Genomic DNA, 13,495 nt, shown 5'->3' with positions numbered 1-13,495 from the left:
CCAATTGTACTTATATAGTGTGTTAAAAATAAAAACTAGACTAAAAATAGCCTAAATCAGCATTTGTATCTTTTACACTACTGACCAGCAGTGAAACAAAAATTGATGTCTCTTTATAAAATATGATTCAAATAAATATGTGTGAAGATCTAGACATAAGACTAGATTGGATGCTTTGTTATTTATTAACAGATTTATTTTTATTTATTTGTCTAATTATTATACTAACAGTATGTATCATAATACAAATTCAACACTGAAGAGGATACTAAATGGAAAATAAGGTTTCCTTTCATTCCCACTCACCAGAAATAATTATTTTAAACTATTTTATTGCTAGTTTTTCTGAAACTTAAATCCAAGTCTTAAATAATATGCATATATTTTATTTATTAATATGTCAATTTAAAAATAGCTTTTGAAAGAAATAATACTAATGAACTTACTTACAAAACAGAAGAGACTCACTGACTTAGAAAACAAACTTATGGTTGCCAGGGGGAAGGATATGGGGAAGTGATAGGGAATTTGAGATGGACATGTACACACTGCCATATTTAAAAATGGATAACCAACAAGGACCTTTGTATAGAACACGGAACTCTGCTTAATGTTATGTGACAGGCTGGATGGGAGGGGAATTTGGGGGAGAATGGATACGTGTATATGTATGCCTTAGTCCCTTTGCTGTTCACCTGAAATTATCACAACATTGTTAATCGACTAGACTCCAATACAAAATAAAAAGTTAAAAAAATTAAAATATTTCAGAAAAATAGAAAAAAAATAGCTTTTGACTCCCCGCTATTACATGAGACAAATTTAGCTCACTTATTTTTTCATCCCTCTTCCAACCCCTACCAGGCTCATTAAAAAAATTCTTTTGTTATTTAACATCATAAAAATTCTATTTCTTGACCCGTAAATTTTTGACAGTGCCCCTTGACTTTCTAATGTGTGAGATCAGAGATTTATTGTCCCTATATTTTCCTCCACATCTACTTCCACCCATTAACTTCCGTTTTTCGTTATTTTTACATTTTCAAGGGTTATAGAAGTTAGATTTAATTTAGCAAATATAAATGAATCTTTTGTAGTTTGGTGATTTAAAATTTAAAACCAATATTCAACATTTAAAATTCTCTGTATGTATTATTTACTGTAGGACACACAGTGTTTGTACCATAGACAAAGATGCATTCTCATGTTCTTAAAAATTGTATTGCTTTGAATGAGAGATATAACTAATATAAACAGGGTTGTAAGGGGTAGGAGAGACGGAGAAAACAACGTCATCATAGTGTTAGGAAATGACTATTCTTCTTGGACACACTTTTCTTATAAATTCATGTTAGATGTTGGCTTTGCTAATGGATTGGATGTACAGCAGGAGGAAAAGAGTTCTGTATGACTTGTGTTTTTATGGTCTGAGCAACTGGATAAATAAGATGAGGAAGATTTAGGAGAAGAACAATTTGGAGTAGGGACTGAGATGAAAATTTTATTTTAGACATATTGCCTTTGAAATGTAGGCTAGATTGCAGAAAAGAAATCCATGTGTTGTGTGGAGTTTGATCCTTCTCTCTTTCATTGTTTGTTTAAAAAGTAACTGCTAACCCTTAATTTTTCATAGTTATTATTTGAAAGAGTAGGTTGTTTATTAGTTCTGGAGTTTCAGGGATAGGTTGGAAATGGAGATATAAACTTGGGGTTATCAATATACAGGTGACATTCAAAGTGATCAGTCTAGTTGAGACCATGTAACAAATAAGTAAAATAAAGAGAAGGAACTGGCAACCCACTCCAGTACTCTTGCCTGGAGACTCCCATGGACTAGGAGCCTGGTGGCTGATGGAGTCACAAAGAGTCAGACATGGTTGAGCCAATAGATGACGTGATGAAAATAAAGAAGTTACAAAGAAAAGAGTCCTCGGATTCACACAATTTAGGAATCAAGGAGAAAAAGATCAAAAGAAAAGAATGAGAAGGAACATCCGTTGAGATGTTCTGACACTTAATGAAGATGTGTTAATGGATTATTTTGCATTTTTGCTGAGCCACATTTTCTGAACCCTTTCATGTGTTGAGTCATGTCTTGGGCTCTAGGGATTTTTTTTTTTCTGCTATTGGATTATTTCTCCTCCTTCCTTATCTTTGTTCTGTCATTGAAGACACTCTTTAGATGGATGTTAGACCTCATGGATTTATACTGTATTTTTGACTCTTTAAAAATATTTTTCAGCTTCTGGTTTTATTGCTTTACATTTTGGGAGACTTCATTGTTTTTCCAGCTTACCTCATTTTTTTTTTCCTCTTAATTTTGGGTCTTAAATTTTCATGGGCACTTCCTTGTTCTTTTATTCTCTTTTTGCATATTTGTTTGTTCTAGTTTATGAATGAGTACTTGCTTAAAATACTATGGAGAATTATTTTAAAGTTATCTTCTATTGCTGGAGTGATCTTGTTTCCTCCTAAATCAGTTGTTCTCTATTCATTTTTGATCCTTTTCTCTTTCGTTGTTTATTTAAAATGTAACTGCTAACCCTTAAGTTTTCATAGTCATTATTTGAAAGAGTAAGTGGGCATGAATTTCATCTGCCATTACTAGCTTCTATACCTGAGCGTATTCACCCAGGCTGTGTGCATTTGGGCAGATCACATCTCAATGAGTGGAAGAGAAGCCTCGATAATCAGCCTGGGCCCTCCTACCACCCCTCCCGGAATGAAGAGATGGGAGGGTCTGTGTGGGGCACACCTGTCACTCTGAGAACTGCGCCCCCCGCCCCCTCCCTGCCAAGTAAACATTACAATTTTTATAAAAAAATGTTGCAATTTTTAAAGAAGGTATTTCTTCAGTTTCACATATGGTATCATGTCTGTATATGGATTGAGTATGAAACATAGTTCATGTACTCATTGTTTATGCAAGAAAGGTTACATTAAAAATTTTCTTCAAAGCAGTTTAGTTTCACTAAGTCTCTGTCCTACTGAATTTTCAGGTAATTCAACCTGTTATCTTCCTCAGGTATAAAAAGAAAAAAATATATAATATATAAAATTATATAATAATATATGTACATAAAATAGATGATAGACACAAAATATAGAATATATATATTTACACATGGGGTATTATATATATATGTCATATATGGAGAAGGCAATGGCACCCCACTCCAGAACTCTTGCCTGGAAAATCCCATGGATGGAGGAGCCGGGTGGGCTGCAGTCCATGGGGTTGCTAAGAGTCGGACACGACTGAGTGACTTCACTTTCACTTTTCACTTTCATGCATTGGAGGAGGAAATGGCAACCCACTCCAGTGTTCTTGCCTGGAGAATCCCAGGAACGGGGGAGCCTGGTGGGCTGCTGTCTATGGGATCGCACAGAGTTGGACATGACTGACTCGACTTAGCAGTAGCAGCAGCAGTATATAATACACAGATACAATACTACATACATATATAAGTGAGAAAAAATCTCATGCTCAGAATTTTGGGCCTAACAGTATTTCTTCTATTTATTTGTTTCTGTAATAGAGATAACTGGGAACTTGTAAATAAATAGCAATTGTTCATAGTGGATCTGTTGGCATCTCTCTGATTTTAAGAAGTTCCATTAACCTCCAGTGTTTCTCACAGTTCAGTCTCAAAATTACCTACTTGAAAATCAATTGGGTGGTGTGATTTTTAAAAATAAAAATCAATTGGGTGTTTTGTTTTTTAAAAATATAGATTGATGAGCCCCATCAATTCCTGGAATTTCTTTTCCAACCTCTTCATATGATTCTTTGAGACATAAAAACTTGAAAACTTCTGTGATTAGTTGAATAAAGACTAATTTAGAATTTAAAAGAGGAAGACTTATGCACTATCAGTTATTTCAGTCTAACTCCCCTTATAAATTTTAGCTACAATTCATCCTCACTTGAAACTGGACAAGATAAAAATGTGAATTCAGTTTATGAGTTGAAAAGACAATAATGATGTATTTCATTGTTAAATTGAAAACATCTAATAGCTATCTACTTACTGTACTCATTTGACATACAGTGCTAAAGTAATTTGTGGATTTGTTTTTGTTGCTGAAAGAGATGGATCCGTGATAGGTTACATGTTTGAGCATATGTAATAATAGAGAGAGTCAAACTCACCTAATAATTTATAATCACAAATTATCAGCCTCTAGTTTGGATATGGGAATGGAATTTTGCCTAGTTTTATTTTTATGGTTGGGGTAAAAAAATTGTGAAGTCAGTACCCTTCATAATGATAAGACTGTCAAGACCTGAAGATTTAAAAAATATCTAATAATTAAGTGTTCAGTTCAGTTCAGTTCAGTTGCTCAGTAATGTATGACTCTTTGCAACCCCATGGACTGCAGCAGACCAGGCATCCCTGTCCATCACCAACTCCCAGAGTTTACTCAAACACGTGTCCATCGAATCAATGATGCCATCCAAGCATCTCATCCTCTGTCATCCCCTCTCTTCCTGCCTTCAATCTTTCCCAGCATCGGGGTCTTTTCCAATAAGTCAGTTCTTTGCATCAGGTGGCCAAAGGATTGGAGTTTCAGCTTTAGCATCAGTTCTTCCAATGAACACCCAGGACTGATTTCCTTTAGAATTGAATGGTTTGATCTCCTTGCAGTCCAAGGGACTCTCAAGAGTCTTCTCTAACACCACACTTCAAAAGCATCAATTCTTTGGTGCTTAGCTTTCTTTAGTCCAACTCTCACATCCATACATGACCACTGGAAAAACCATAGCCTTGACTAGATGGACCTTTGCTGGCAAAATAATGTCTCTGCTTTTTAATATGTGTCTAGGTCGGTCATAACTTTCCTTCCAAGGAGTAAGTGTCTTTTAATTTCATGGCTGCAGTCGCCATCTGCAGTGATTTTGGAACCCAGAAAAATAAAGTCAGACACTGTTTCCACTGTTTTCCCATCTATCTGCCATGAAGTGATGGGACCGGATGCCATGATCTTCATTTTCTGAATGTTGGGCTTTAAGCCAACTTTTAAAATCTCCTCTCACTTTCATCAAGAGGCTCTTTAGTTCTTCTTCACTTTCTGCTATAAGGATGGTGTCATCTGCATATCTGAGGTTACTGATATTTCTCCTGGCAATCTTGATTCCAGTTTGTGCTTCCTCCAGCCCAGCGTTTCTCATGATGTACTGTGCATAGAAGTTAAATAAGCAGGGTGACAATATACAGCCTTGATGTACTCCTTTTCCTATTTGGAACCAGTCTGTTGTTCCATGTCCAGTTTTAACTGTTGCTTCCTAACCTGCATACAGGATTCTCAAGAGGCAGGTCAGGTGGTCTGGTATTCCCAACCAAAATTCCAGTTTCAGAATTTTCCACAGTTTATTGTGATCCACACCATCAAAGGTACCTTCAGATAAATGCTAAATAATGCTTCCCAGGTGGTGCAGTGGTAAAGAATCCCGCTGCCAATGCAGGAGACACAGAAATGTGGATTCAAACCCTGGGTTGGGAAGATCTCCTGGAGGAGGACATGGCATCCCAATGCAGTATTCTTGCCTGGAAAATTCCATGGACAGAGGAGCCTGGTGGGCTACAGTCCATGGGATTGCAAAGAGTTGGACATGACTGAGTGAGCACACACACAAACAATTGATAAAAAATATGACTATATTACTACTTCTTGATTTTGGTTTTTGGTATTATCTATTGCTTTCACACCACGAAAAATGAAACTGTTGCTCTTTTTTCTTCCTGTTCCTCCACAAACCTCAGTGACATCCTTCTCTTGTTCAATCCACCCAATATAGTTGTACCATCACCCTAATGAGATCAGTATCCACGTTTATTCGTATGCCTGTGTAAATGCTATTTAACACCCCTAACTGTTCACACGTATCTAAGTCTTCTGTGAAGAATGTATTCCTTCCAGGTTTGCTATTGAGTATTGAAGCCATTATGGCTCCTGATCCTTTAGGTTTGAACTGTGTTTTTTCCCCTCTGGAGAAGCTGTCAGAATCTTCATTTTCAGTATTGTGAAATTTAGTGATGGAATGTCTTGATGTGGCCATTGTTTTATGCATTTTGCTAAGCTCTCAGTGAGTAGATTTCCTAATTCTGTAAATTCTGAAATTCCAATTTAGGTAAACTACTTAAATTATTTCTTTAATGATTGATTTCCCTTTCTGAACCTTCTATTATTCAGATACTAGAATCCTAGTCTGAGTCTTATATTTTGCTTATCTTTGGGTATTTTTTTTTTTTCTGTTCTAGCAGATTTTCTTAACTTACTTAATCATCCATCACTACTATTTAGTTTTTTATTTCTGCTATCATCTTTTTGTTTTCCAGAAACTCTTCATTTAATTATCTGTGTTGCCCAGTTCAGAGACTTGTTTAACCTTCCACAGAGAACACATTTCCACTCTTTATCAGGAGCAATAAGGCAAAGTGTCCCAGCTGAAGAGAGTGGGAAAATGAATCTGAGGGTCTGGCTGTGTCCTAAATAGACTTTCCAGTTCTGTGCTTTTCACTTACATCTGGAAGTATCTGGAAATCCAGTTTCTGAGCCTGTTGGGGATTCTGTAGTTCAATTCCAGTTGGTTCTCAGCTTTCTTCACTCTTGGCCTTAGAATTTGTTTTTCCTCTGTCTGTTAAATTATTCAGTCATCAATCAATTGCTTTCCAGTTTCCACAATTCTGTTGTCTTTCCTCATGTTATCTCTTTCTTGGGGTTTTATGTGTTTAATTTCCCACAGACTTTCTTTATTCTTGTTGTAAAGGGATTTGGTGAAAGTCAAGTTAGATGTGTGAAGTCAATTTTTCTGCAATAAAATTAAAGTTAAATAAAGTATTCAAAATGTCTGAGATAAACTTGGTAAAGAGTAGCTCAATAAATATTAAGTACATTCTTCATTTCTAATATTTAGTTTGTATTTTATCCTCCAACCTAAGATTCTGCCATGCCAGAATGAGATTTTAGAAATTGGTATGCACTTCCATATTCATATATTTGGTACCAAACTACATCTCCCTCATCAATAGATTTTTTTAATGCAAAAGAATGAATGTTTGCATTAAAGACACAGATAACTAACCTAATGAGACTTTAGTGGGAAGGGACTGTGCTGTCTGTATCTTGAAAAGGCTTATTGCCAATTAAACACATTTCAAGAGCCATAAATTAGACTTTATGAGTCACAGTTTAAACTCTTATAAAAATGTTATAGTTTAGAAAATGTGTTATAAAAGCACACTTATATTTTGTAGCCTCTTTGGTTTATAAAGAAAAGATATTGGGTAATTTTCAAAACTCAAAATTATTTTATACACTGTAGAATAATAATTTCACACATTTTGGATACTGTTTTATCTAGCACATTTTCCAAATGAATGGCATTAATTACCTTGGAGAAAGAGTGAGGAATTTGGTGCCAGCCTAGCTCTCTCATTTACTGCAGGGCAACCTTGGGAAAATCCTATAACAGTTCTGAATTTCAGTCTCCTGATTTGCAAAGTGAGCTAGTTGAACTTGATGAATGCCAAAGGCAGTTCTAGAGATAATCAAGGATTACAGTTAAAGACAAAAGCATTATGCAACATTTTGCTGATACATTATATTGGCCTAATGGTGACTGTACCCCATATCAGCTTCTTTGGCTTCAGATGGAGCCACCAAATGCCTGTAATCTTGTGCTGCTTCTACATGACACTTTACTTCATTTTTATAATCCCAGGACCTACATTCATTCCCACTGTACAGAAATATTTGGAAATATACAGCTTTATAGTCAGTGTACAATTAATCCTTAATAAGTATGTAAATACTTATTCAGTTAAGTTCAGTCAGTTGTGTATGACTCTTTGAAAACCCATGGACTGCAGCACACCAGGCTTCCCTGTCCATCACCAACTCCCAGAGCTTGCTCAAACTCATGTCCATTGAGTTGCTGAGGCCATCCAACCATCTCATCCTCTGTCGTCCCCTTCTCCTCTGGCCTTCAATCTTTCCCAGCATCAAGGTCTTTTCCAATGAGTCAGTTCTTCGCATCAGGTGGCCAAAGTATTGGAGTTTCAGCTTCAGCATCAGTCCTTCTAATAAATATTCAGGACTGATTTCCTTTAGTTGCTCAATGGTGTCCAACTCTTTGATTTCCTCTAGGATTGACTGGTTGGATCTCTTTGCAGTCCAAGGGACTCTCAAGAGTCTTCTCCAACACCACAGTTCTAAAGCATCAATTCTTTGGCACTCAGTTTCTTTATGGTTCAACTCTCACATCCATACATGACTACTAGAAAAACCATAGCTTTGACTGGATGGACCTTTGCTGGCAAAGTAATTTTTCTGCTTTTTTATATGCTGTTTAGGTTGCTCCTTCTTCCAAGGAGTAAGTGTCTTTTAATTTCATGGCTGCAGTCATCATCTGTAGTGATTTTAGAGCCCAAGAAAATAAAGTGTGTCACTGTTTCCATTGTTTCCCCATCTATTTGCCATGAAGTGATGGGACCATATACCATGATCTTTGTATTTTGAATGTTGAGTTTTAAGCCAACTTTTTCACTCTCCTCTTTCACTTTCATCAAGAGGCTCTTTAGTTCTTCTTCACCTTCTGCCATAAGGGTGGTATCATTTGCATATCTGAGATTGTTGATATTTTTCCTGGAAATCTTGATTCCAGCTTGTGCTTTATCCAGTCATAATGATATTTTTACATTGCTCATATTTATAATCAAATTTTGACAAGGAATCTCTCTTGGAGTAAATGGAGAGTAGTCACTAAATTCTATGTGCTACAGAATTTAATTACATTGTACTGCTTTTGTAGTTCACAATCAACACATTTCTGGCCAAAGGAAGAATGTAATTCAATTGATATTTGCATTTGATTGAATGATTTGAAATTTTTCTAAACATAAAAGCCAAGATTATAATTGATCATCATACTAAGGATAGAGAAGCAACATAATCTTCCTTCTTATTGAGTTCTTCTGATTGGGCAATGAATCCATTAATTTGCCCACAAAGGTCTGTATAGTCAAAGCTACAGTTTTTCTAGTAGTCATATGCAGATGTGAGGGTTGGATCATAAAGAAGGCTGAGCATCAAAGAATTGGTGCCTTTGAACTGTGGTGCTAGAGAAGATTCTTGAGAGTCCCTTGTACTGCAAGGAGATCAAACCAGTCAATCCTAAAAGGAAATCAACCCAGAATATTCATTGGAAGAACTGATGCTGAAGCTCCAATTCTTTGTCCACCTGATGCAAACTTCCAACTCATTGGAAAAGACCCTGATGCTGGGAAAGATTGAAGGCAAAATGAAAAGAGAGCGGCAGAGGATGCATCTGATAGATAGCATCACCGGCTCAGTAAACCTGAATTTGAGCAAACTCAGGGAGGTAGTTAAGGACAGGGAAGCCTAGCATACTACAGTCCATGGGGTTGCAAAGAGTTGGACACAACTTAGGGACTAAACATGGAGAAGGCAATGGCACCCCTCTCTAGTATTCTTGCCTGAAAAATCCCATGGATGGAGGAGCCTGGTATGCTGCAGTCCATGGGGTTGCATAGAGTCGGACATGACTGAAGTGACTTAGCAGTAGCAGCAGTAGTGACTGAACAACAATAACAGCAACAATTTAATTGTGTGAGATTTCTTTAAAGAGTTCCTTTTCCCTATATAAATAATTCTGTTTGTATTTTATAAGGTCAAATTGACGGATGTCCTGTTTTTCTAATGATTGAAATACATGTTTTTATTTATAAAAATTTTAAATATATTAAAATAGATTATATATCTCATGTTATATAGATTATTATATTGGGATGATTTATTTTCAGTATCATATAAAAAATAAGTGATAAATATTAGCACCCTAAAGGTAATATGAACTAATTGTAAACCTTCCCCTTAATTCTTTTTTTTTAGGAGTCATTTAAAATGTGTCTGCTAGTTTATGGAGAAGTCAGTTTCTGCTGATGGTGCTGTTATGGCTTAAGTACAAGTATAAAAGGAAGCAGCTGGATTCTGTGCTGCCTTTTTTTATTGTCAGCAACATTGTTATTTAAATTATGATTGAAATGTCTTGTTCAGGAGACTGAGAGAGAAACTTGATTAAAAGAGAGAACTTGATTTTCAGATCTCAGGGTATGTCTATAGGAATGGTAGTAAGAAAAAAGGACTATTCTATCATATAAGTTAAGCAATTTGGATTCCTAAGTCATTATGTGGGGAAAATATGACAATTTTGCTATAAAAGTAGCAGAGAATCAAGGAAATATAGGGTAGGAGAGGGTCATATGTAAAATGGGTGCTATTACAGAATGCTTGGGTGTTAAAGACAATGATGCCATAAAGTGGAAAAAATTAATGATTTAGAGAAGAAAGGGAAGAATCATGGGGCAAAATATTTTTTGTAAACAAGAGTGATCTGAATACGTGAGAGCAAAGAGTTCATCCGTGGTCTCGGAGGAAGCAGATAATGGGTATGTGTGTAGGTAGGTCAGTGAAGTAGTGAGGGCATGTGGACTGCTTCTCTTTTCTCCATGAGATAGGAACCAAGGTCATCAGATCAGAGTGAGAAGAGACAGGACTTTTAGGTTTGAGTGAGCAGTATAAGGGCTTCCCAGATGGTGCAGTGGTAAAGAATCCCCTTGCCAGTGCAGGAGGTGCAGAAGTCGCAAGTTGGATCCCTGGGTTGGGAAGATCCCCTGGAGGAGGAAATGGCAACCCACTCCAGTATTCTTGCCTGAAAAATTCCATGGACAGAGAAGCCTGGCTGGCTACAGGTTACAGTCCATGGGGTTGCAAAGAGTTGGACACGACTGTGCAGGCATACACTCACGAGCTGGGTAACTAATGGAATGTAAATGTACTGACTCATGAATTTTAATTTTTGCAAGACTCACCCAATTCCAATATTACAGTGGCTATGACAAGCAAAGAAGTTATTCCCTCATTTAAAATGAGTACAGAAGACAGAATATTTTTGATAGTTTTCTGTGTGACTCTACCCAGATCAGAAAGTAGTCTAAGTAATTATGCTGACCATTATGGAAGGTCCACTTCTAGAAGAACAGTTGTCCTACTTATCTTGGAGTCAGTGAACACACTGGGGAATGCTCTTTCCTGTTTTCAGAGGGTTGGTATATGTATATTACTTTGCTGGTCATTGATTGCAATCATTTAAATAGATTGAAAATGACTAGTTTCTTAGATCATAGTCTCATCTTTGGCCGAACAGAATGCAAAATTATGAAACCCATGGAGAAGGGAATCAATGAAGAAAGAATAGTGAAAATGCGTATGTTACATACTAAATAAGATAATCAGTTTTGCTGTTGAATATTTCTACATCATAAAAGCCCTGTTATGACTTGTACATTCAAAGATTTTTTTTGAAAAGTAAGATCTTTATTTTCATGCTTTGATAAGTTGTGAATTGCCTTTCTTGTCCTTCTTTCTCAAAGTTCTTTACATTTTTTGCTTTGAAGGTCCTGTAGACTTATTGTTCCTGATAAATAAATCAATGGTGATTAAATATTAATTTAGTTGATTAGCATATGTAAATACTAAGTGTTTCACCAAGTAGTTGATAAATACTCTGGAAAAAAACACTGGATGTAGCAACACACACACACACAGACCCTAATAACACCTACTTGTTCAGGCTCTCGTTTTATAATGAAAGGATTGTTTTCTGTCCACAGGCTACAGGAAGTGTTTAACAGGAATGCTGCGGCCTTACTCTCAGATTTAGGCTAATGAAAGCAGGGAGTAGGTTTTAGAGGATGTACAGAGGATTCTACTGGGCAAGTAAAACCGCAATAATGCTTTATGTGCTCAGTTGTGCCCGACTCTTTGCAGCCCCATGGACTGTCGCCTGCTAGGCTCCTCTGCCCACAGAATTTTCCAGACAAGAATAATGGAGTGGGGTGCCATTTCCTCCATCAGGATATCTTTCCAACCCAAGGATCGAACACACATCTCTTTTGTCTCCTGCATTGGCAGATGGGTTCTTTACCACTACACCACCTGGGAAGCCCATAGAATGACAATAGGAAAGGAATTTATTCCTCCTCTATAAGAGTCTGAAAAATCTTTCTGGAAGTTACATAGGGAAAAGTATCTAAACCTAGAAACAAATATTTCTGAACAGTGCAGGAAAATGAAGATTCAAAATTGTATGAAAGCCCCTAATACATGGCAAGATTAACATGACATTAATTTAATTAAAAATCAAAACCATTTTTGGATTTGAATTTAGATGGCTTTTCATTACTTTAACTTAGAAAAGGCAAAGTAGATTTTCCTAGTATTTAGCTTTTTGAAATAGAAATAGCCTTATAAGGCATGTCATCCCATAGTTGATCTTTTATTGCTTAATTATGAAATGAATTTTAATGAAAACAACATAGCTTCCATCTGGAATTCAGTGAACTATGCCATTACAGAATAAGTTGAGTTTTAAATGAATAGGAAAGGCATCTTCTAAGATTAGACATAAAGTGAAAATGAAAGTGAAAGTCGCTCAGTCGTGTCCAACTCTTTGCGACCCCATGGATTCCATACAGTCCATGGAATTCTCCAGGCCAGAATACTGGAGTGGGAAGTCTTTCCCTTTTCCAGGGGATCTTCCCAACCCAGTGATTGAATCCAGGTCTCCTGCATTGCAGGGGGATTCTTTACCAACTGAACTATCAGGGAAGCCTTTAGTTGTAAGGAACAACTAACTCTGACTGAAGCTGTCTCAGAGGTCTAGTAATTGCAAGGAGAAGAAGAAATAATGAGTCTAGGAGCAAAAACCATCTTTTGTGTTGTAAGTGGTGAATCCAAACTACAGATCTTCATTAAAAATAAGAAGCCCATATATTAAAAAAAATGCTATAGAGTAGTTCAGCACAGGTCATTTAATGGAGCATATCTATAAATAAAACACAAAATAAAGAGAAGGTGAAGCATGACTGCATGCCTAGACAGATGCAGACAGTATTTACTATCCAATTTTGGCTTAACATATTTTTTTCTTGTTGACCAATTTCTTTAGCTTATTTAAAGATGTTTGTCTCAGGCTGCCCTCTTGCTAATGCAAATAGATTTTCTGGGACAACTGAAATATTAATAGCAAATGTAGCATGCACATAAAGGTAGCTAGCGTGCTAAGACAAATTAAGGAAACGAAGTTTAACCCAGAAGTTTAAAGACCAAACATAGACTTATGATATACTAAACTGATGGGAGTTTGATACTAACAGTTTAGGACAAGGTTAAAGAGCAGTCCCCAGAGAGGCATCATCACCTGAGTGATCTTATGTCTGAGTTCAGCAGACTCTGGGAACAGACATTGTAAATCTGCTGTTTTAAGAGCTAAATGTCCGTCATTTGATGAGAGCATGAAATTGGTCCTTAAAATGAACTTGAAAATCTTCACAAAAGGCCGCTTCGTGTTTCTAAAATTCTAATTCAAATCTGCCCTGTAGCAACTTCAGATCCCAACTGACCATACAGA

At 36.5% G+C, this 13,495-nt stretch overlaps 1 protein-coding gene across 5 annotated transcripts in view; it reads left to right on the top strand.

Annotated features, from left to right (window-relative positions):
- EPM2A (EPM2A glucan phosphatase, laforin) overlaps window positions 1–13,495 on the top strand; it is a 126,312-nt gene that overhangs the window by 50,254 nt on the left and 62,563 nt on the right. The gene's annotated exons all lie outside the window — the stretch shown is intronic.

Source organism: Bos grunniens, chromosome 9 (assembly GCF_055505025.1).
Source record: "Bos grunniens cultivar Pamir isolate PY7600 chromosome 9, Bosgru_T2T1.0, whole genome shotgun sequence".
NCBI classification, from domain to species: Eukaryota; Metazoa; Chordata; class Mammalia; order Artiodactyla; family Bovidae; genus Bos; species Bos grunniens.
Note: the sequence above shows the minus strand (reverse complement) of the source record. Positions and strands in the feature narration are given on the sequence as shown.